The sequence below is a fragment of the Cupressus sempervirens genome, chromosome 5 (genome assembly GCF_028749045.1).
Source record: "Cupressus sempervirens isolate cs-2001-9-10 chromosome 5, ASM2874904v1, whole genome shotgun sequence".
In the NCBI taxonomy this organism is placed as follows: domain Eukaryota; kingdom Viridiplantae; phylum Streptophyta; class Pinopsida; order Cupressales; family Cupressaceae; genus Cupressus; species Cupressus sempervirens.
Window position 1 is genome coordinate 100398324 of NC_143122.1, and position 25468 is coordinate 100423791.

Below are 25468 nucleotides of genomic sequence, written 5' to 3' on the forward strand. Positions count from 1 at the left end.
TTACACATTTTAAGTAATTTAGATGTTTGAATAATTTGAAATGTAGAAATCATCATCATGCCAAGGAAGAAACTAAAAACTCAAACAAATGAAGATAGGGAGAGAGATTTGGCAATTAAAAGAGATAAAATGAAATTACTACATGAGCAAAGAAAATTGCAAAGCAATAATGAAGAATTGACTTTCGAAGAGGACCAAGAACCACTAGTATAAAGAAACAAAGAGGAAGAATTGGAAAGACAAAGAGAATGAATGAAACTATTATGCTCAAGAAGACAATTGAATTATGAAGCTACACCATCTTCCAATGTTGGAGTCATATTGTCTGCTACACCATCTTCCAATATTGGAGTCATATTGTTCACTACACCATCTTTCAATGTTGGAGTCATATCGTCCGCTACACCATCTTCCAATATTGGAGTCATATTGTTCACTACACCATCTTCCAATGTTGGAGTCATATCATCCGCTACACCATCTTCCAATGTTAGAGTCATATTGTCCACTACACCATCTTCCAATGTTGAAGTCATATCGTCCTTTCATGTTGAAGAGACACTGATTTGTAGATCCGAAGATATACACACTCTATCATGTCATGTTAAAGGCACAACATCAACACATCAAGTAGGTGATATTTCATCTTTTTCATCTTATTGTCAAGGCACGTCATCTTTGGTTCAAGCTACGCAATACACTCAACTTTATGTTGATGTTCAAAATATTGAGGGAATGAAAGAGATTATAACACCTTCTAGAATTCATTTTAGAAGACCAAAATATTTGATTGATATTGATACTAACATTTTGAAATCAATGCCTGACAAGATTAGCAAGCGTACTTGTCAAAGAAAAGTTAATCATATGTGGAGATTATTTTTTGAAGAATTAAATATTATAGGTCAATGCCAATTATTTGTTGAAATGATGAGGAATTAAAAATTTAGGCCTATCATGAAGATTCTTGGGCTAAGAATGATGGATGATTCAAATGAAAAAAATATTGTAAAGAATCTAATGAGTGCTTATGAAAAAGTGGGTTCTAAATCACACACCAAAGATAGTAACATCACAAGACGAGTACTTACATCAAAAATAGTAAGTATCCAAATGAAGAAAGCTTGACTCATGAGAAAGACAAAAAAAATATTAAAAATTGATAGAGGTACTCTAAGGAGAGCCATGCTAAGGCATGAGAGATTGGAAGATCCAACAAAAAATGAGTTATGGACATTTAGTGGTAGACTACCACGAAAGGATAAAAAAATTAGTGAAGCCTTGAAATCATTGATCAAAGATTTTTGGAAAAATAAAACACGTGTTTCCCCTAATCAAAGAGATGTTGTAAGAAGGAGGATTGGTAGCCAAAATCATGACCCACATGCAAAACATTTTTGGACTCAACTCAGACACAATTTTTTGCAAAATTTATTGGTATGTATCCTCAAATTCAAATAAGTCAAAGATTTTTTGAGATGGGTGAACCTTTTTATGTGAAGATAAATCACACACACACAACTTGTTGTTGTAGGATACATATTGAATTTTCTAGCCATTTAAATGTTTTTAGGCATATATGCGTAGTTTTGCATTCTCAATTTATTTTGCAGGATTGTGACATAAATGAGCCACCAAGATCTTCAAGGGAATTCATATCCAACATTTTATGTGAAATAGGGGACGACCAACAATTTTACAAGACATCATGCTTGGATGGTATGTGCTTATTTTGTGGTTCTTTGAAACTTTTATCAACTTGTCAACATATGGATAGTACACATGCAATTGGAAATGAAATAGTAGATTACAAAAAATTTAAGACAGTGACATATGCTCTAAAAGATGAGAAACATGGTAAAAGATGTGATTTAGTCATTGAAAAGATTCCAGTGTATGAGTTCATGAAGATTTTTTGTGAAAAGATTATTTATGAGTATGCAAGGCATGCCCATAGAGCTCGATGGTTGGATTTGCAATTCAAGTTGTGCAAGGATACGTTTCCACTAGATACCATTGTTTCAGTTGTAGATTTCACAAAGAACTACACACTACAACCACAAAATGAGGTGCAAACAAAGTATTATACTTCTCAATAGGTTTCCATATTTTTTCACATAACATTCATGCATTCACCTACAAGTACAGAGGATGACAAATTTTTTTTGAGGGAGTACCATTTTTACATCATTGATGATCAATCATATTCTACAGAGTTTGTACATGGTTGTTTTCAACTATTTTATGGAGACTTGGCTAACAGGGGCATAACATATCGTCATCACATTATTTGGTCAGACAATTGTGCATCTCAATTCAAGAATGCACGGATGTTCTATTGGTTGTGCAGGATGCATAGGTTGTTTAGAATTTAATATATGTGGAATTTCATAGAGACTGGTCATGGTAAGGGAGAGCACGATGGTGTAGGCACATGCATTAAAAGAGCCTTGGCTCATGAAGAACTAAAGTACAAAGATGGAGCAATATTGATAGATGCAAAATGCATCGTCCAATGGTGTAATGCTACAATAGGTCCAGGTAAGGAAGGTGAGTCTATGGTTCGTAGATTTTTTTGGTTGATAGATAATACTAACATTGCACCATATCAGGATTGTTGCACACTAATAGGATCTAGTGAGTTACACTCTTTTAGAAGCTCTGATGGAGTATCCACACACGAAAAATGGCATGCTATTGTCCATCATGTGTAGAGGAAAATTGGGATGATTGTGAGTCAACTGAATGGGTGGACAAATGGGATTTACGGGCTTTGGAGCTAATTGACACCTATCATCCCCCACAAGCATTGGAAATGGTAGAGATGGATTCGTCTATTGACTTTGACCGCTTGTCAGATCTAGTGCAACCTGGTAATATATATATATATATATATATATATATATATATATATATATTTATATATCTTTGTAATTTCAATATGTAACTTTATAACTTTTATCCAAGTATTTTCTGAATTAATGACCACATTTTGTACATTTTTCATTGTAAGCCATGTTTTTGCTATTATTGCACCTGAAGACAATGAAGAAAGGACATATTATTATTTGTGTTGTTGTGTTGAAGCCAAACAAAAATCGGTTCACTCAGTTATAGATGGTGAAGGTTTAGAGTACCATGTCGGTGTGGTGGTTGTAATAGGCACATGGCTTAGACGATATTCTATGAAGAATCCTAACTTGTGGTTATTCAAGGATTGGCAAACAGAGAGGAATATTCTTCATTATTCAAACCTTGTTGTCAAATCAAATGTCCACTTGATAAAATATGGTGAAAAACCATATAATAAGATTCTTTGGAAAGTTTATGAGTCAGACCATGAGGCAATACTTTAGACGTTAAAATGTTGAGAAGATCCAGTAGGCTCATTAGATTGAATAGGGAGAAAGGGAGAGAGAGAAAGAGTGATCAATTGGATCCAAATACAATGTTACAACCTCTTCCCCAAGATGATCCACATGACTAAGGTGGACCGTATTGTTATTATGTGTAAGTGATGATATTTAGTTTAAATCATAGATTTTATGTTTTGATTTGTTTAGAATCTAGATACATTATTTGAATTTATATTAGATTCTTTAATAGGACCCATTTTTAGATTAGTCATTTGAATAAGTGAAAGTTTATAATTTTTTGTTTAGATCAAAATGTAATGAAAGAACATGAAAATTGTTAGAATGTGAATGCTTTTTGATGTAAAGTCATGATTGTGTGCATGTAACTAGAAACTTCAAACTGGTGCAAGCAAGGATACAATGGGAGAAGTTTTGAATACTCATCGAGAAAGGGTTATCATATAACTCAGAAAGCAAGGATTTCTACAAATGGATAATTCTTAATGACAAGCCAAATTCAATTTTTTTCATTCTCTAATTTTCGTGGATTAATCTTATCTTAGATTTTTTACTGTGCTAATTCTTCATTTGTAGGTCACCAAAGAAGAGGGCTAATAAAGTCGAAACACAAGTGATAAAGGGTGAGATGCCAAAATCATCTGTGAAATGGTATTATCAATTCACATCCTCAATATTTATTAGTGTTCTTTGTTCAAGTACCATTGTATGTTAATCATCTTATGCTTGGAATTGCAGAGGATCACAATCATCAAAAAGTAAGAAGGAAAATAGGTCTCAATTTGATGATAATGGGGCAGTTACAGATATAGTTCTCTCTAAGGATAATGTTGATCAGTTGATGTATAGGTTGAGAGAACCAAAAGACTATTTAGGTCTACTGAAAAGAAATCAAACTTTTGATATTTTAGGATACAAAATGTATATTGATGGATTTGACAAGAATTAAAAGTATATAGACAATCAATTTAGTCTTCCATAAAATGGCTCTTATATTAACAACTTTTACTGTATTTATTGATTTTGTTCTAGCATTTAATGTGATTTAAGTGATGCAGGTATATATTGGGTAGGTTTAGCGTATGCTTTGAATGATTTATCCATGATCATCATGAGATGACCATCTCAAAAGTGTTTATTAAGCTCATTTTCGTGGCTACAAGACTAATTTACTCTTAATTTTCTTCCAAACCATGGTTGCTTGTAATAGATACCCAAGAATACTTGTAATCATTGCATTCCAATTTGTTGGACTTTGACTCATTATTATCATAAAGTTGGAATGTTGGAAAGGGTTAATACTTGATTATGTATATTCATCCCATGTGTGTTCGATAAGGTTTTTACTATTGTAACGTTTTAATATTTAATTTTGTGGATTTTTCCCTCATTTTGTACATGATAGGTTTTTTCAAGTGACATATGATGAGGTTGTCTGTACAATGTAATGATTGATTGAAGTGATTTATGAAGTAAAGGGCTATTTAATGTAGCTATTTAAATCATGCATATTTGATGGCCATTTCCCTCTATTTTGTAGTCCTTTTTCACAACACTATTTCTAACATGGTGTTAGTTGTTCAAGTTCATGAATGATCACAATATCTGTGACTATATAGCAAGTGTGTGTGTTTGATGCAAAGCCCTCCTATATTCCCCTAGGAACCACAACTCAACTTTGGGATTCTCTTGTATTCTTGGAATCTAACCAAGGAATTAGACTCTACCAGGGTTCAAGAGGAGGTCTTTCATTTGGTAACATCTTCCTACAACCATGTCTAAGAGGTTATAACCCAAATATTTAGTTTGTCTTCTAAACACTCACATTGTTCACCATGCACCTAGTGTACCCTGGTGCCTCCAACATACCAAAACTCGTCCTTAGCTTCATACCTTGGCCCCAAAACCTTGGATCATCTCAAAACATCCCATCTAACATGTTCCAACTCCTTGCACACTCTCAACAACTCATCTCTTACACTTTCTCAATTTTACCTCTTCTAGGCTTGTTCCAACGAGCCCTTGCCAATCACTAATTTTCTATTTTCTCCAAAATTTTCCACAGAACTTCCTAAAATATTGGGTGATTAAAATACCTTTTTCCTCACTCTAAAATATACTCCAAAACTAAATACACTTGTTTTGTAAAATATCACTCAAAACTGGCTATTTCAGTTTGCCAACTAGGCTTAGTTTGAGGCCATTTACAAAGCAACTCACAATCCCTTGACTTTTGGAACTCCCACGACCCAAAAAAGTCTTAATAAATGACTCTAATGCAAAGATTCTTCTATTTTTTTGGTCTCATGATCAACTTTACAATGGTTTTTACAAAACCCTCCTTTCAAGCCCCTTTACCCTAGGGCTTTCTAGAACTCTTACTTTGCAACATCTCTAGAACCCCAAAATGGTTTAAACACCTTCACTTTGGTTATATTAGATGACTTCCAACATAAAATGCAACTCTTGTTTGGAGAAAACACTAAATCCACCTTGGGAGCAATCACATACCCCTTTTTATGCACTCAAATTTTAGGGAAAACTATGCATTCATTGCTCAAACTTCAAAAATCTTACATTATCAATCAATTTTGACCATCCAAACTTGTCTCCCATAGTGGGTTTGCAAGTTAGGATTCCATCTTGCTGAAACTCTCAAATTTGGGGTAAATCTGACCTACCTTCAGTAAAACTGATATAACTTTTTCTATATACAAGATAAAGACCTCAAACCAATTGAAATAGAATCGTGACTCAACCCTCTATCCAACCATATAAGACTTGTACCACCACCAATCCGTACAAGCCATACATAATTGAAAAAATAGTAACAAAGACATAAAATCTGAGTTTTTAATTCACCAATGCTGTCCACGATCTGTACAATGACCTTTCCCATGTGTGTGGATCTTAAGTACATATCTTCAAATATTTATAACTTCCATTTGGATGGTTGGAACACCATACAACCTCATTTTCAGTTTGACAACTATTATTTACAAAAATTGCTCTTTAGCAACTTTTTGTATTTTGTAATTTTTTGCACTTTTTTAGGTTGGTTTAGTGGTTTTGAGTCCTATAATAATCATTTGGAATGATTAGGTTCCATTTAGATTGGTGGTTAGTTGAAATTCCAAAAAGTGCAAAAATTGCAAAGTTGCATTAGCAACTTTTACAACAATTTAGCAACTTTTGGGAAATAACCATAAAACTGTCTATATTCCTATATTTCTTTGAGGTTTTATTATTTTTGAACCTTTTCTAAGTCATAGAATTGGAATCAAGTGAAAAAAGTAAAAATTGCACTTTTTGTGCAAAGTTGCATTTTTGAAAGTTGTAAAAGTTGCTCAAATTTGCAACTTAGTGGAAAAAGGGTCATGGGATCGAACTGTCTACTCTATTAGCTCTGCGTGGTTGGGTAAATGCTATCCCCAACCTCATCCTATCCCCTTCAGTGCTTGAACATTCTTGGGCATTTCGAACCGGAATGTCCCTAAGGGTCATTAAATGCCATAGGGCTGCGATCTTTGATGGGGCATATCTTAGAGCTCATGTAGGGTATGGATGTGATTCTAATTCCTATAGGACCATGTTGTGGAGACCTAAAATAACCTCTTTCTCTTTTTGGAGATCACACTCTATTTCTATTTTACAATGCCATCTCGGGTGATGCTGAAATTTGTAGTGTTGGCTAGTACAAAGTTGCCAACTACCAAATCTTTGTCACCTTTTGTTGTGGGATCAAACTGTCTACTTCTTTAGCTCTGAGTGGTTGGGAAAAACCCTATCCCCAACCTCATCCTATCCCCTTTGGAGCTCAAACATTCTCAGGCACACCAAACCTAAATGTCCATAAGGGTCACTAAATGCCATAGGTCTGCAATCTTTGACAGGGAATATCTCGAAGCTTGTGCGAGGTATGGATGTGATTCTAGTTCCTACAAGACCATGTTGTAGAGACCTACAATAACCTCTCTCACTTTTTGGAGATCACACTTTGTTTCTATTTTACGATGCCATCTTGGGTGGTGCTGAAACTTGCAGTGTTGGCCAGTACAAAGTTGCCAACTGCCAAATCTCTCTCACCTTTCATCATGGAATTGAACTATCTACTTTGTTAGCTTTGGGTGGCTGAGTAAACCCTATCCCTAACCTCATCCTATCCCCTTCAAAGCTTGAACATTCTCGGGCACACCAAATCGAAATGTCCGTAAGGGTCACTAAATGCCATAGGGCTACAATCTTTGATGGGGCATATCTCAGAGCTCGTGCAAGGTATGGATGTGATTCTAGTTCCTACAGGACCATGTTGCAGAGACCTATAATAACCTCTCTCTTTTTGGAGATCACACTTTGTTTTCATTTTACGATGCCATCTCCGTTGATGCTGAAACTTGTAGTGTTGGCCAGTACAAAGTTGCCAACTGCCAAATCTCTCTCACCTTTCATCGTGGGATCAAATCGTCTACTCTGTTAGCTCTAGGTGGCTGAGTAAACCCTATCTCCAACCTCATCCTATCCCCTTCAGTGCTCAAACATTATCGGGCACACCAAACTAGAACATCCCTAAGGGTCACTAAATGCCATAGGGCTGCAATCTTTGATGAGGCATATCTCGGAGCTCGTGCAAGGTATGGATGCAATTCCAATTCCTACAAGACTATGTTGTAGAGACCTACTATAACCTCTCTCACTTTTTGAAGATCACACTCTATTTCTATTTTATGATGCCATCTTGGGTGATGCTGAAACTTGCAGTGTTGGATAGTAGAAAGTTGCCAACTACCAAATCTCTCTCACCTTTTGTCGTGGGATCGAACTATCTACTTCATTAGCTCTGGGTGTTTAGGTAAACTCTATCCCCAACCTTGTCCTATCCCCTTCAGAGCTTGAACATTCTTGGGCACACTGAATCAAAATGTCCTTAAGGGTCACTAAATGCCATAGGGCTACAATCTTTGATGGGGCATATCTTGGAGCTCGTGTGAGGTATGGATGCGATTCTAGTTCCTACATGACTGTATTTAAGAGACCTACAATAACCTCTCTCATTTTTTGGAGATCACTCTCCATTTTTTTTACAATGCCATCTCGAGTGATGCTAAAACTTGAAGTGTTAGCTAGTACAAAGTTGACAACTGCCAAATCTCTCTCACCTTTCATCGTGGGATCAAACTATCTACTCTATTAGCTCCAAGTGGCCAGATAAAACCTATCCCCAACCTCCTCCTATTCCCTTTAGTAATCAAACATTCTCGGGCATGCCAAACCAGAACATCCCTAAGGGTCACTAAATGCCATAGGGCTGCAATCTTTGACAGGTCATATCTCGGAGCTCATGTGAGGTATGGATGTGATTCTAGTTCCTATAGGACCATGTTGCAAAGAACTACAATAACCTCTCTCATTTTTTGGAGATCAAACTCCATTTTTATTTTACGATGCCATCTCAGGTGATGTTGAAACTTGTAGTGTTGGCTAGTGCAAAGTTGCCAACTGCCAAATCTCTCTCTCCTTTCATCATGGGATAGAACTATCTGCTCCGTTAGCTCTAGGTGGCCGAGTAAAACCTATCCCCAACCTCGTCCTATCCCCTTTGGAGCTTGAATATTCTCAGGCACACCGAACCAGAATGTCCCTAAGGGTCACTAAATGCCATAGGGCTGCGATCTTTGATAAGGCATATCTCAGAGCTCGTTCGAGGTATGGATGTGATTCTAGTTCCTACATGACCATGTTGTAGAGACCTAAAATAACCTCTCTCACTTTTTGGAGATTACAATCCATTTTTTTTTACAACGCCATCTTGGGTGATGTTGAAACTCGTAATCTTGGCCAGTACAAAGTTGCCAACTGCCAACTCTCTCTCACCTTTCATTGTGGTATCGAACTGTCTGCTCCGCTAGCTCTGGGTGGCCTAGTAAACCCTATCCCTAACCTCGTCCTATCCCCTTCAGTGCTTGAATGTTCTCAGGCATGCCGAACTGGAATGTCCCTAAGGGTCACTAAATGCCATAGGGCTGTGATCTTTGACGGGGCATATCTTAGAGCTCGTGCAAGGTATGGATGCAATTCTAGTTCCTACAAGACCGTGTTGTAGAGACCTACAATAATGTCTCTCTCTTTTTGGAGATCACACTCCATTTTCATTTTACAATGCCATCTCAGGTGATGCTGAAACTTGTAGTGTTGGCCAGTACAAAGTTGCTAACTACGAAATCTCTCTCACCTTTCATCGTGGGATCAAATTGTCTGCTCTTTTAGCTTCAAGTGTTCAAGTAAACCCTATCCCTAACCTCACCCTGTCCCCTTTTGATGCAGATGAAAGTATGATGGGCCCTTTAGACAACCCAAAATGAGAAAAAGTGTAGAAGTGTTCCAAGAGGTCTAGGTCTTGATGGGCAAAATCTACAAATAGTGAACTCTAGGAGGTTTCAAGGCATCAATATGTCTATTTTGGCATATCTAACTTGTTCCAATCAATACTTTTCAGTTTTAATACCTTCTAAGCCAAAATGCTCAATGTACCAAAATGTTGTCAATGCAAGTGTTTCCAATTTTGTGACAGCAACAAGACAAATTGATCAATAAATTTTATTTTTCCCAAAAGAATCTTTAAAGAAATGGATGTTTTGGATACCCTTTATCCTTGCACAAAACATATATAAAACTTAGATACCCTTCATTTGGAAAATATCAGAGATCCTTCACATTGCCCCTGTTTCCAATAATGTAAGAATGATGCAAGTACAAAGCAATTGATAGGAAGACTTAAGATCTGGTATGTTGATATCAAAGGGAGATTTGGGGCCATTCTCCTATCTAAAGTTAACTAAAGGAATATTTTGATTGTATCGCTTCATATGTACTTATGAAGAATATCATATGTATGAATTGATGTAGTGGTATAATCTATTGACGGAGAAGTCTTAGCATGACTTAGAGAGAATTCTTAGCATGACTATGGGAGAATTCTTAGTGTGATTTTGTAATGCCAAGATAAATAAAGAGAAAGAAAGTTACAATCAAGAATAATAAAAAGTAAAGGGGCATATATTATGAATGATTTGTTACTTTTGAATTTTTTGTCAAAGTGGGGGAGATTGGTTATAGGGAGATTATTTATATGGAGATGAAGATAAAATATTGAACGGACTTATATCAAAGGTAGTGAAGAAAAACTAGAAGATATGAGTCAAATGGGGAGAAATGAACTATTGGTGAATGCTACTCAGGGAGAGAAGTGTTATAGTTAAGATATGAGTCAAGTAGAGACATGAAGTAGAGAAGTGTTGCAATCTAGTTCTATGAGTATTTTCATAAGGGGGAATATATAATAGAAAAAAGTGGAAGAATTATTGTGTTTCATCATAATTTGAGGATGATAAATATTGGTGAGTATTGAAGAATATGAGTGTACTCATCCATGAATAAGTCAAGAGGATATGTGAGTATTGTCATGTTGTAGTGTTATGATATGTAATTGTTGCCATTAATGTGAAAGGGGGAGATTGTAGGCATAAATTATGCAACACTGCTACTTGATTTATTGATGAATATTGGTATAGATTTGATAATATGTGAATCCATTTTTTGGTTGTCATTAACATTCAATATTTTACTTAGTGTTTTTAGTATGTTACCAGATATTGATTGAACAAAGTATGCATTGTAGAATGTTGTAGGAGTTTCAATCCTATAGTTTGATTATTCTATGTATAATGATGCTATATTTATGATAGTACCTCTTAATATGAATAATTGAGTAAGTTATGATTGATGAGATCAAACTAGGTAATTGCTAAAATAGTCATTGACAAGCAATAAATTTATTTCAATATTATAAATATTAGTAACATATTAAATAGGTTTTTTTTGTCATATCTAACATGTTCAATCAATACCTTTCAGTTTCAATACTTTCTAAGCCAAAATGCTCAATGTACCCAAATGTTGTTAATGCAAGTTTTTCCAATTTGGTGACAACAACAAGACAAATTGATCAATAAATTTTGTTTTTCCCAAAAGAATCCTTGAAGAAATGGATATTTTGGATACCCTATATCCTTGCACAAAACATATATAAAACTTAGATACCCTTCCTTTGGAAAATATCAGAGATCCTTCATGCTACCCCTATTTCCAACAGTGTAAGAATGATGCAATTACAAAGCAATTGATAGGAAGACTTAAGATCTAGTTTCCAAATTTTTCAAAGTCTCTTAAAATTTCTTTAGTTAGGATATTCCACACTCAATTTCAATCTAAGAGTTCCCTAACCCCAGAAGCCCTAATTCACCCTTTCAGAACCCTTGTTCTTAGGGCTTGGTCAATCCCACACGTGCCAACACTTTTCTGACCAATTAAAGATGCAAACATCAATTTTTTTTCATCACAAGAATGTTCCAAAACTCAAAAACTATCCTTATTAAGACAAATATCCTACTATAGGTCTGTCCCTTGAACTTTAACCCTTATTTTCACAACCTTCTTGCTTGGTGGCCACCAATTCTTCAGATGACATGCTCATTACAAGGTTAGTAAGCATGGTACATGTTAGAGAAGTGTTTACATAGATATGGAAAAAAAATAGATATGGAAAAAATAGAAATATAAATAAGGGGGGAATAAGAGAGAGTGAGATACAAGGATAGAGTGAGATACAAGGATAACATGAGCCAAAACTACCAAATTGCAGTGCTTGAATCCTTCATTAGAAAATTGACACCTAAATTTGAATATGAGTCTACAAAAAAACATGTTCCTTCCACTTGTCATACTCTTTAATTTCCTCTTAAAGATACTCTATGATTTTCCATAACATGCATTGTACAAATTCGTTAATAAGTATAACTCCCTCTTACAAGTATCTTATGTGTCATCTTAGATTCATCCCCCTCTCATGTGAGATATCTCTCTTTCCTATACATAACAACTATTTATTAAACTTTTATTTTTACCTTAATCTAGTTACTATAGAACAACAACAACACATTCCAATCAAATGGTGATTATGTTACAATCACTAATTTATGAAAACACATAAAACTATTAGTTATTATGTTACATTTATGATTTTTAAAATGAATTTTTTGCAAATAATCCATCTTTTCTCTACTATCTTTGACATTTTTAATTGTTGATAAAGAATGGTGGTTATGTATTGAAGCTTAACAAATGGAGAGCTTCTCAAGCTACTGATTTCTTTCATGGAGTTCCTAATAAATCTCAAGGTTCTTATTTAGGTGACCAATTGCCAGGAGGTCCACGAATATTGCCTGATAAAGTTCATTGCTAGGAGGTCCTAATTGATCTTGACTAATAAAGTTTATTGCTAATCAATATTGTATCAAAAATTCAAACTAATTAGGTATTGAATTAAACTTGATAACCAAATGATAGAGAAGGAAAACTTTAAACATGAACAAGATCATAAATCATATGATGATGACATATTGCAAATGATTAACTTATGCTTAAACAATGATAAATTTTATTGTTAATCAATATTCTATAAAATTTTTGAATAGATTAGGTATTGAATTTAATGTCATACATAAACATATCTAATTTAATGTCATACATGCACATATCCAAGTTAATATCATACACAAACATATCTAATTTAATGTCATACATGAACAAACATATAATATAAAATGATAACCAATAATGTCATGTACATTAACAAACACATAATATATTATGATAACCAATAATGTTGTATATAAACAAACATATCATATATTAACCAATAATATCATAAGTCGAATAATGTCATACATCAAATAAATGTCAGTCATCAAATATAAAATGTCATATACATCAAATGTGTATCGAATATGTCTATTGATGCCTATATATATACATGTCTAGATCAACTATATCTTTTCCTTCCCACGAGGGGAAGAAAACAAATCTCTTGATGTCTTCTGTCATCGTGTGGAGGGAGATGGTGGAGATGATGGGGTCCTCCTGGCATGCTCGCTCATCCTCTTGTTGAGGCTCTTCTCCAACTCAAGATAATACAAACAAATTAGATACAAATAAATATTTATTATATGTTGAAATCAAATATATGTACACACAAAATCAATTATTTTTTTACCGCCATCAAATAGTCACTCTGTAAGTCCACCTCAAAGGATCATGGATGATCAAGCATGATTAGACCCTACAAAAATTCAATAAATATAATCACTTATAAATAAAATTAGAAATTTTGAGACTAACTATTATAAACAACTAAAATGAAGAAAATTCCTTCATACCTCAGTCAATGGCTGTGAGCTAGCCATAGCTACGACCACTCCACAATCAACAGACTATCAGATATGAGGAGGTGTGTTTGATGTCATGAGCTACATGTCATACAATACAGGTTACATGTAACATGAAAAATGAAATAAATATAATCAAATGAATTAAATTAATAGGAAACAACTGTACCTGTACAAAGCTAGTACAATATCTATCGTTTGAGTCCTTAGTAAAGGTTGAGGGTCCTGTGGAGAACTGATGCACATGCATAATTTTTTTGTCAATCCTTAATATGATTACTTAATAAATATATGTATTAATTAAAATGATTAAATTGATACATACCTATGGACTCATGGAGGGGACAAAAGTGGGCCTAGAGGATTGCTGCTAGGCCCGACAACACTTTGACCCTGAATTTTAAACAATGACAATAGATACTAATTAATTAATCATTCACTATACATATGAAATGTGATAAAATTAGTAAATTATAATTGTAATTTACCTATGTTTCAATGGAAAATGTGTCATTTAGGAATTGATTAGTGACGAGCCCATCATCTGCACCATCTCTAGCATGAGTGCCAAATGTGCATAGGGATCCGCATGAAGTGAACATGTGACCATGATGCACAGAAGGCTCCCCCTGATGCAGAGCCCTCTGTATTTCTCTTTAAGGAATCTTAGTTCAACTCAAGGGATTCACAATAGGCTGGTACACCCTCAAGGAACCAAGAACATCTCAAAGATTACAACAAAGAACCCTGGCATTATACACCAATAAAGACAAAATCTTCACTCACACAATCAGATTGCTATGTTTGATTCCATTGTTCATAACTTATGTTCTAAACGTCTTCTTGAAAAACCCTTTGGAGGAATTTTTCCAAAATAGGTATAGTAAACCATATTCAAATATGGTTACCATAAAATAAACCAATTACAAGTTATGGTCTTTGTATCAAGACCCATTTTCTCTGTCATAAACCAGAAACAAAACTGGTAACCCTTCCTAGGGCATCACATAACGTTCACAAAATAAATTAAAATAACCCCAAACCAATTACACATCATCCATTTGTGAGTCTAGTTTTCAAATATGTAAGCCATTAATTTATCCAATACATAAATCAATCTATAAGCACAAATCTTTGCCTGCAACACCATTGAAGGCATTTAAAAACCAGTTTTCACTGAAATGTTCATAACTTTCACAAATCTATATAAAAACAACCCAAACCAAAAGGAAATGAAATTTAATTCATGTATCTTTCCAATGAATATTTTTAGAGGTCTTTATTTTCCAAAATATTCCTGTACCAAACGTTTCAATCTGACTGTAGTTGGTCATTCTCAAATCTGCAATTTACAAGGTTTGCCAAAACCTGCATAACTTCTTCATTTCTAAATGAAAAAAATCCAAACCAAATCCAAAAGAAATTTTATTCACTTCTCTATCCAAATATACAAAATTTACATGGTTTCCAGGCTGTACATGGTCGTACAAAACTTGGAACCAACACTAAAACTGAAAACCAATCAAAATAACAACTTAGGATATTACCAAATTTCTTTCAAAATGTATCACTTCCTTTCCTCCATGCTTTGGTTCGACCTTACATACAGTTTTATAGATTTTTTGGTTGGTTATAACTTCCAAACCACCTTTTAAACCAACCCATTACATTCCTTTAACCCTTTTGCATTTTTGACAACATTTTATGCACTTTATGCATTTTTACATTACAACTTTCATACAAACCCAACCTAGACCAAAATTATGACTCAAATGACTTTAGATGGATATCAATAGATCCATTCACCAATTAAATAAATATTTTTACATTATTTATCATATTAAGACCTCCTTTGACAACTTATTACAAATGGCTTCTCTAGCTTTTATATCTTTGTCTTCTTGAAATTTAATGTGCTCCTGCACCACCCCCTCAACTAATGGGTTTGTGGAATGGATTAGGGTCTATGTAAAAGTGTTAATGGTCCCTAGAGTGCTGGCCTCTACATGTTCCTTCACAACTAAAGGAATAGTCACATGCTTGCACTGTGGCTTGACCACTATTGCTTGACCAGAAGTGCCCTAACTACATTAGGGTCACGACGTGCTCTCGACCTCTCAAATGATGACCCCCCACCTCTACCTTAGGAGTCTAATATATCAATATAATTGGGGATCTCCCCAAGGACAAACTCACAATATAATTTTTTCAAAAAATACATGGGGACCTCGTGATTGTTGCAAGGAGGGGCATCAAAAACCATCCACCATCTATCCCAAAAATTATTTCTAATAGAATCGTATATGCACCAATGGATGGGGAACCATTTAGTACCCTCTCTTATAGTATTTTTCTCACCGAGTTTTCTAAATAATGCACATATTCTACCTTTTGGTATTTCTTTTATTTTAACATCTTCATATGAAAATTTATTTGCATAAAATCTTTTTTGTTCATCCCTCTTCACCCTCCAAATATCTAACTGACCACTAACTGAGGCTATCTAGGTCTTAATGGATTTGAGGGATGATTCCAATTGAGTTGTCATTGGATTGGTTTTTCCAGATTCTTTCAACCGAGCAAAAAGTCCTTCTAATTCAATTTTGCCTCTCTCTATTTTATTTATTATATTTTCTTGTGTGCCTGGTGGAGGTCTTGCAATTGGTTCAGGTTGTGAAATTTGTTGTTCTTCTTGAGGAGGGTTTTGGTTTTGAGGTTCTTGAGGGTTTTGTGGATTTTCTGGTTGATTATGGATATTTCCTAATAAAAAATCAATTAAAATCCAAATAAATAAACAAATCTAAATAAAAATTGTAAAAAACCTACAAAACAATATGAAAAACATATCGAACAATGCAAAGTTAAGTTTAGATCACATACGACATCGATGTGGGTGTGCTTGTGATCTCAGATTTTGTTGGCAAGGAGGCATATTGGCAAGGGATGGTGAAAATGTTGGATTTTTCAATTGGCGTGCGTGCTGCTCTATAGGAAGAGTAAAAACCTCTGATGAAAATGATGGGTTGTGGGTGTGCAGCCCATCATATATAATTTTTTTTTATTTTTATATAAGCACATATGCACTATAGTGCATACGTGCTGTAGGGCATATGAGCTATTGAAAATATGAAAACAAAAAAATTGTCACCTTTTTGGCACCACAACTGGGTGCATATGCCTAGATCGAAACCCTTTATTTTTTGAATCATTGTGAATAGTTTGTATTAAAATCCTTTTAATAGAGGTTGACCTAACATTCATTTGAAGGACTTAATAGTTTGTGTAAATCCTTTCACAAGGTGACATTCTAAATGGAATGATCAAAGTCCTCTAACAAGGCCACTCCTAATGGGGTGATTAAATCCTTTAACCGAGTTACATTTAATAGTGTGTATTGTAACCTTTATTAGGACTGGTTCCTAATAGAGCTCACTTTGAAAGAGTGAAAAATTAGAGACATATTGTTGGTGGTTTTTTTCAAATTGGGTTTCCATGTAAAAATCCTAGTGTCAAAACTATTAGAAAGGACAAGGTTACTGTTGCACCAAAATATCAACCTATTAATGCCCAATACAACCAATAGTCTTATAGAACCATAGGAGGTAGTTAAGCCATGTTACAAATTATATAAGGGACACAGGCCCACTACCAACAATCCCCCTCCTAGTATCACTCACTGTGGCTAACAAGATTTGAACCTGTGACCAAGCTTTGATACCAATTGATAGAAAGGATAGGGTTGCCATTGCACCAAAAGATCAACCTATTAATGCTTGATACAACCAATAGTCTTATAGAACCACAAGAGGTGATTAACAAATGTCATGAATCTTGAAAGGGACCCTAGCCCATTGTCAACAAAAACTATGTTGAATGCTTTATATGTTTCACATTTTATATTCAACATAGCATGTTATATTTGGAACAATAAATTTTGTTTATAGTAGAGACCGAGTAATAGTAGAGATTGAGAAACAATAGGATAAGAAGATTAGAAAGAGTTTTATTGTTTTATTGTTCAAATAGTACTTAAGGACCTTAAGTAGTTGATTCACCCCCACTCTTAGTTATTCTAAACATTTATAACAATTGGTATTAGAGCTTAGTGCTTACAAAGAGAAGTTTGAAGGTACTTAAAACTAAAGATCATAACTCACAAGAGAGATGTACCTAAGTTGAACAAGGAGAACTTTCATACATGGAAAACCTTGGTGAGGTTGCACATATGTAATGTCAGTGATGCTACTATCAACTTTGTGGACAATGAGCATGAAAAGGTGACCACTACTCCTCTGACATCTGATCAACTGAAGCATAAGCAAGAACACAACCAAGAAGTTTTGGAGATTTCCTCAGCCCTAAGTTAAGTTGAGTTTGATGATCTAAAAGACTTTGATAGTGCAAAGAAAATGTGGGACAAATTGAAGACCATATACGAAGGTGATGAAAATGTCTTGAGAGCAAAATCAAAAAGCCCAAGAGGTAAATTTGATGACATGAGAATGATGGAAGGTGAGAATATAGTTCAATACTACAAGAGTTAAATAAATTGTTAATGCTATTCATGGTGAAAATGGAGAAATCAAAGATAAAACTATGATAAGGAAGGTATTGAGGACTCTACTCCCTATTTATGCCATTAGAATGTTTGCAATTCAAGAACTAAGATGCACACTAGGTAACACTTTGACCTTAGAAGTTGTAATTGGTAGACTTACTACTTTTGAAATGTCTAACTTTGACAACCATAAACCTGCTACTATTGAATCTACCTTTAAGTCACAATTGGTCCTTAGAAAAAAGAAAGGAAAACATGTGAAGAGTGATAATGATAGTTTTGATGATGAGATTGATGAACTTGAAGCCTTTATTGTAGAACAATTTGGAAGAGGAAAAGATAAATACAAAGGTAAACTACCTATCATCTATTTTTCATGCAAAAAACTAGGTCATATTGCTACTAGGTGTCCTAATAGAGAGGATAAGGATGAAAGGAGGGAAATCAAGTACAAAGGAAGAAGAGATGACTGAGACTTCAAGAGAAACAAGATAAAAAAAGTAATAAAGATAAAAAAGGTAATAAATCTGGTTATATTGTTGAAGAAGAAACTAATAATGAATCTAAAAGTAATTAGGATGAAGTAGTCTATATTGCTATGAAAGAAGACTTTGATGAAGATGAGAAAAATACATTGATTTAATATGTGAAAAAAAGTGATAGATGGATAATTGATAGTGGATGTTTAAATCATATGATCAGTGATGAAGAAAAGTTTGAGGATATTGGTCCATACAAAGGTAGATGTGTAAAATTTGGTAATGATATTTCATGTGTTGTAAAAGGTAACAAGACTATTCAATTGACTCACAAGATAAAATGTGACAATGTTTACTGGGTTGAATGACTTAATTATAATTTTTTGAGTGTTTCATAGCTAAACAAACCAGGTTACAGAGTTGAATTTCACAAGAGGAAGGCCAAGATACATGATGTTGGTGGTAAGCTAGTTGGAAGTGGTGAAAAAACAAGAGGTAATTTGTTCTATCTAGATTTATCCAATGAAAAATATCTATTTGCACAACAAGAAGATGTTTGGTTATGTCACAAGAGATCATGTCATGTAAATTTTTACAATTTGGTGAATATCAATAAGATGAATAAAGTAAGAGAGTTGCCTAAACTAAAGAAGCTTGACAATGCTATGTGTAAATACTGTCAATTGGGAAAAATGACCAAGTATAGTTTGAAGAGAAAAACATACATTGCTAATGATATTTTGGAATTGGTTCATACTAATCTATGTGGACCCATTGATGTTAAAAGTTGCTGTGGAGATAAGTATTTCATTCTATTTATTGATGATTACTCTAGAATGATGGTTGTGATGTTTCTTAAAGCTAAATTTGATGCTTTTCAATTATTCAAGTGGTATTTATCCAAAGTTGAAAAAGAAATAGGGAAGAGTCTAAAGTGCTTGAGATTTGATAGAGGTAGTGAATTCATTTCCAATGAGCTCAATACATTATCCAATGACAGAGGAATTAAAAGATAGGTGTCAGCACTAAGGACCCCTCCTCATAATGGAATAGCTAGAAAAAGGAATAGATCAATAACAAACTATGTAGGGACATTAATGATGGAGAAGAGTGTATCAAAGAAATATTGGAGAGAAGTTGTTAGTACTACTATCTATACCCTGAATAGAGTACAAGTCAATAAAGGTACAAATGTTATAGCTTTTGAACTATGGTACGAATATGCTCCTAATTGAAATATTCCAAAATATTTGGAAGTAGATGCTATATACTAAAAGATAATAGGAATGGAAAGCTTGATGCAAAGAGTAAGGAAGGCATATTCCTAGGGTATTCTACTAAGAGAAAATCTTATAAGTCTTTGAACTCTAACACTAACAAAGTAATGGAAAGTGAAAATGTGAAAAATGATTCGTTTGTAGAAAGAAGTGAAATAACATGCAAATAAGATCTTGAATGCTATAGTGCATTCATCTATGTGGATGATGATGCTCCAAGAACTCTTAATGAACATGTAAACCAAGCTATAGTCTCTTAGCATAAAATAAATATTGTAAAGCAACAAATTACCGAGTGGCAGAGAGTGGGTGCTAAGAAACAAACTGAAGATGCTGAGTCATAGATAGGAAATGTTGACCATTGAATAGAAAATGCCTAAAATGTAGAAGCCAAAAGAGAACTTGAACAAGGAATAGAAAATGAGCTTGCAATTTATTTTCAAGATGAACCTATAGAAGAATAAAGAAGGAAACTACCTATGTTAGCAAAATATGTGAGCAGACATCACAAACCTGATCAAATAATTGGTGATGCTAAATCAAGTGTTATGAAAAGAAACAAACTCAAAAATGATACATGAATACTTTATGAATTTGAACCCAAAATAGTGAAATAAGCTTTAGAGAATGAAGATTGGATTCAATAAATGAACAAGGAAAATAAAAAAATTAAGAAGAATAATACTTGGACTTTGGTGCCAAGACCTAAAGACAAAAATGTTAGTGGGACAAAGTGGGTTTTCAGAAACAATCTCAATGAGAATGGTGAGGTAATAAGAAATAAGGCAAGACTGGTATGTAAGGGTTATGCTAAAGAAGGAGTTGATTATGGAGAAACTTTTTCTCATGTGGCAAGACTTGAAGGATCCAAAAATCTTCTTGCATATTCAACCTACAAAAATTTCAAGGTATATCAGATGGATGCCAAATTTGCATTTTTAAATGGTACATACTAGAGGAAGAATTATACATTAATCAACCTAAAGGATTTGTGGATCCAAACAAGAAAAACATGGTATGTAAACTAAACAAAGCCCTCTATGGATTGAAGAAAGTCCCAAGAGCATGGTATGAAAGATTGAATAGTTATTTGGTGAAGGTTGGTTTTGAAAGGACAAATGATAATAGTAATCTATACTTGAAGAATGGTAAGAACAATGAAGTACTATTGTCTTAAATAATTTGTTGATGACATTATATTTGGAGGAAGAGAAACATTATGTAAATCAGTTGTTGATGAAATGAAGAAGGAATTTGAAACATCTATGTTTGTTGAGATCAAATTCTTTGTTGGATTACATGTATGTCAAATGAAGTTTGGTATTTTGATTACACAATCCAAATAAATCAAGGAGATACTAAAGAATTTTAGAATGGAAGATTCAAGACTAGCGAGCACACCTATGTCAAATATGACATAAGCTATCTAAGAATGATGAATCTACTAATGTGAACTAGACCTTATACAGATCCATGATTGAAAAATTACAATATGTTGTTAATAGTAGACTAGATATTGCTTTGGAAGTTGGGATAGTTGCTAGATTTTTAGAAAATCCTAAAGAGAATCAAATGATGGATATAATAAGGATATTGAGATATCTAAAAGATATAGAAGACTATGGATTGTATTACAAGAGAAGTGGTTATTTTGAACTGAAGGTATTCACTAACTCAGATTGGGTAGGAAATATTGATGACAAAAAAAAACACTAGTGGAGGTGCATTCTTTCTAGGAAAGAGATTGTGTCATGGAAAAGAAAGAAACATAATTGTATTTCCTAATCAATAGCTGAAACTGAGTATGTGGCAACTATAGTGAATTATTCAAACATTATGTGCATCAAGAAAATACTAAAAGATATGAAATAATAGATTATAGATCTAGTGGTTATCTATTGTGATAACACAAGTGCTATTAAAATTTCAAAGAATCTAGTGATACACACTAAGACAAAGAATATTGCTATCAAGTATTATTACTTGAGGGAACTAGTACAAGATAAAGAAGTGAAGCTAGAATATGTGAATGCTAATGAAAAAATTGTTGACATATTCACAAAATCCTTACGTAAAGATGCTCATGAATATCTTATAGGTAAATTAGGGGTGATTCTCCTAATCAAAGATACTTAAAGAGGCAAGGTGCATTGCATCAAATGTGTTAATCAAAATATCTTACACATTGGTGCAGTACAGTTATGCTTAGGGACATGCCTAAGGTAGATAGTCAAGTATAACATAACAAATCAGTTATAGATAGATAATAGAAATCAACCAAACATACAAAATCTACATAACTAAGATGTATGAAGAGATTGAAAGTAAGAAAGCTAAAGTGTCTTTGGCATTGTTGTCAAAGAGGGAGAGATAGACAAAGAGGGAGACATAATTACAAGGAAGAAATAGAAAAAAGAGGGAGACATAAGTAAAAGAGAGAGATATAGACAAAGGAGAGATTTCTTATTTTAGAGGGAGAAAATATGATCTAAATTAAGAATTTAGATTACAATACCTAGTGTAGAACCTATGGTATTGTGAATTAATTGAAAAATGATTAAAATGCCACAATAGATGATTTGCAAGCCAAAAGTCATCCATTCCATTAAAAAATAGAGTTTATACAAGTATGATGGATCCCAAGGGTCATCATTATCCCTTGGAAATGAAAATGAAGAGTCCACAAGATAATTAATTACAAAATAAATCCAAACAACTATAAAAAACTACAAAAATCTATATTAAAAAATTACATCTACTTGTAGAAGTCATAACTTTCTACTCGTAGCTCGAAAACACAAACTGTTAGAATTTATGGAAAGATCTTCTAAAGTTCTCCATTTGTGTCCAAAATCTTAAGCATAGCACTACCTACCAAAGCCCAGAAATACCCCAGAGGCCTTCAAAAATAAAAAATACTAGAACATAGAAAATACCAAAAAAATAGATTTAGGTATTTTCTCATTTTTGCTCATGTGTATCTTCTACATCTTCCTAGATTGTGTTGATCAAAATATTTTTGGATTGTATGGTAACCAAGTTAGCTACTACTACTATTGAGATGTAGAGATGGTTGGAACATAGAGATGTTGCCATCAATGCCAAAGAGGGAGATTGTTGAAAACTTAAAATTGGAACAATTTTTGTTTTGTAATTGATGTCAAATCTATTGAAGAGACATATTTCTACCTAATCTAAATGTCATATCTATTTGATTGATGAAGAGGATTTGAGAAATTGTTCATAACAATAGCACCTAGAGGAAAGGTTGAGTTACAAAAAGGAAGCTGCAATGGACATTTTATTAGATAGACTTTGATAAAGGAAAGTTATTATTTATGTCAAGATAGTTAAGCCAAGCCGAGCGATAGAGTAAAAGGCAAATGAATGCTGAGTGATGCTAGTGTTAACCGAGCCACAATTAGTCCTAGGCAAGTCTAGTGTTGACTGAAAATAAATATCAACCAAGAAATTTAGTCAATGCTGAGGCAAGAAGTTTTAAAATAATTGAGTGTTTAGTGATGATAGAGTATCAAAACTTAGTGATTTTTGAGTAATATTGTTCAAGATGAATTCAAGGAAATCATGATTCCTAGCCAACTCAATTGATTTATTGGGATATGTAAACCATGTTGAAGATAATATTGATGAGTTGGATCATTAAATTCAAGGTGAGGATTAGGTAAAGACCTAATAGATGGATTCCATAGAAGTTTCTAGAAGAAGATCAAGAAGATTGACATTTATGGTGAATCGTATTGAATCTAATTGTAAACCCTAAGATCTACGGTGTTCCTAGAAATTGGTAAAGTGAGAATTGCCCATTTAAAGAGATATAGAGCCAAAACAATTATCAAGGAGTGTGAATATATGTGAGAGGAACATATAGATAGAGGTGGATTAGGAATGTACAGGTGTGTGAGTGAATGTGAAGCTAAAGGAGAAATCTTGCAGAGATTTTCCTAATAGTGATAAGTGAAATCTAAGCAAGTAGGCTTAAGTGTTGTTAAAGTGGGATGACTGATTGCTTTAAGGGTTGTTGAGTGAATCAAGAATAGAGATGATAGTGGAGAGCTTATCAGTGAATTAGCACCTAAACAAAACATAGATCTAAACTTACAAAGTGAGTTGTAATCATGCAGATCAAAACCCTATTGTTTTCTTTCTAATGATTGTAAATAGTGTCTATTGAAGTCCTTTTAGTAGAGGTTGACCTAAAAATCATTTGAAGGACTTAACAGTTAGTGTAAATCCTTTCACAAGGTGACATTCTAAATGGAATTATCAAAATCCTCTAACAAGGTCACTCCTAATAGGGTGATTAAATACTCTAACTAGGTTGCATTTAAAAGTGTGTATTATAACCTTTAACAAGGTTGGGTCATAATAGAGCTCACTTCAAATGAATGAAAATTTGGTGACATGTTGCTGGTGGTTTTTCCTATATTAGGTTTCCATGTAAAAATCCTAGTGTCAAAACTGTGTTGAATGCTTTATATGTTTTACATTTTATATTCAACAAAGCATGTTATATTTGGAACAATAATTTTTTTTTACAGTAGAGACCAGGTAATAGTAGAGACTGAGCAACAATAAGATAAGTAGAACCATAAGAGTTTTATTGTTTAATTGTTTCTTTTAGGATTCTTTCATATGCTTCTGGTTAGTCTTATTTTGAACCCTAGGTGTTGTAGTTAGCCTTACAACTTAGCCAATTTTGTAGTGTTTTCTTCTCACTATTAGTAGTGGACATGCTGTAAGGAAGATTTTTTCTTTGATGTTTAAGTATTTATCTCTTAGCCATTTGTAATATCTATGAATAGCTATTAAAGTAAATAATTTCAGCCTTTTCCTTTTGAGAGGTTTTTTCTTTTTCTTCGACTAGGGCTCATTTCACTATATCAGACAAAGACTCTATAATTTTCTTGTGTATGTAATGTTTGTAATGTCCTCACTTTAGTAGTTGTCTAGTTGTGTGACTATTAGCCTTTTATTTTATTTTATTTTATTTGTCCTACATTGCTTGTGAAAACTCGTCAACCCTATGAAGTAAGAATAAAAGGAGAGCTTTTGGCTATTGTTAAGCAATTTGACTATGAGAAGAAATTGGATGTGAGAGTTATAGATTTGTTCTTGGCATTAGAGGATGTCTATCCTCTCTTGTGACATTCTAGACATCATTCCCTTGGGGTTTGGCTTTTGGAATTTATTGCTATCAGCTTCATTAACAGATAACTTGGGCACATTTCTAGCTACAGGCAAATTGGGTGTTTGCTCATATCATTCCCACTCCTTATTTGATACTTATGCCATTGTGAAGGGATGATTTTACATGTTATAATGCTAGAATAATTAGTGAGTATAAAAGTTTTCTATGTATTTGATTTTATTAGTTTGAAAACTAATATTATTTCAATAGTATTTCAATCTTCAATTTGCATAAATTCCTTCTTGTTAATGTTATGTGGTTTCAAATCTATGTAAAGACATTAAAATCTCT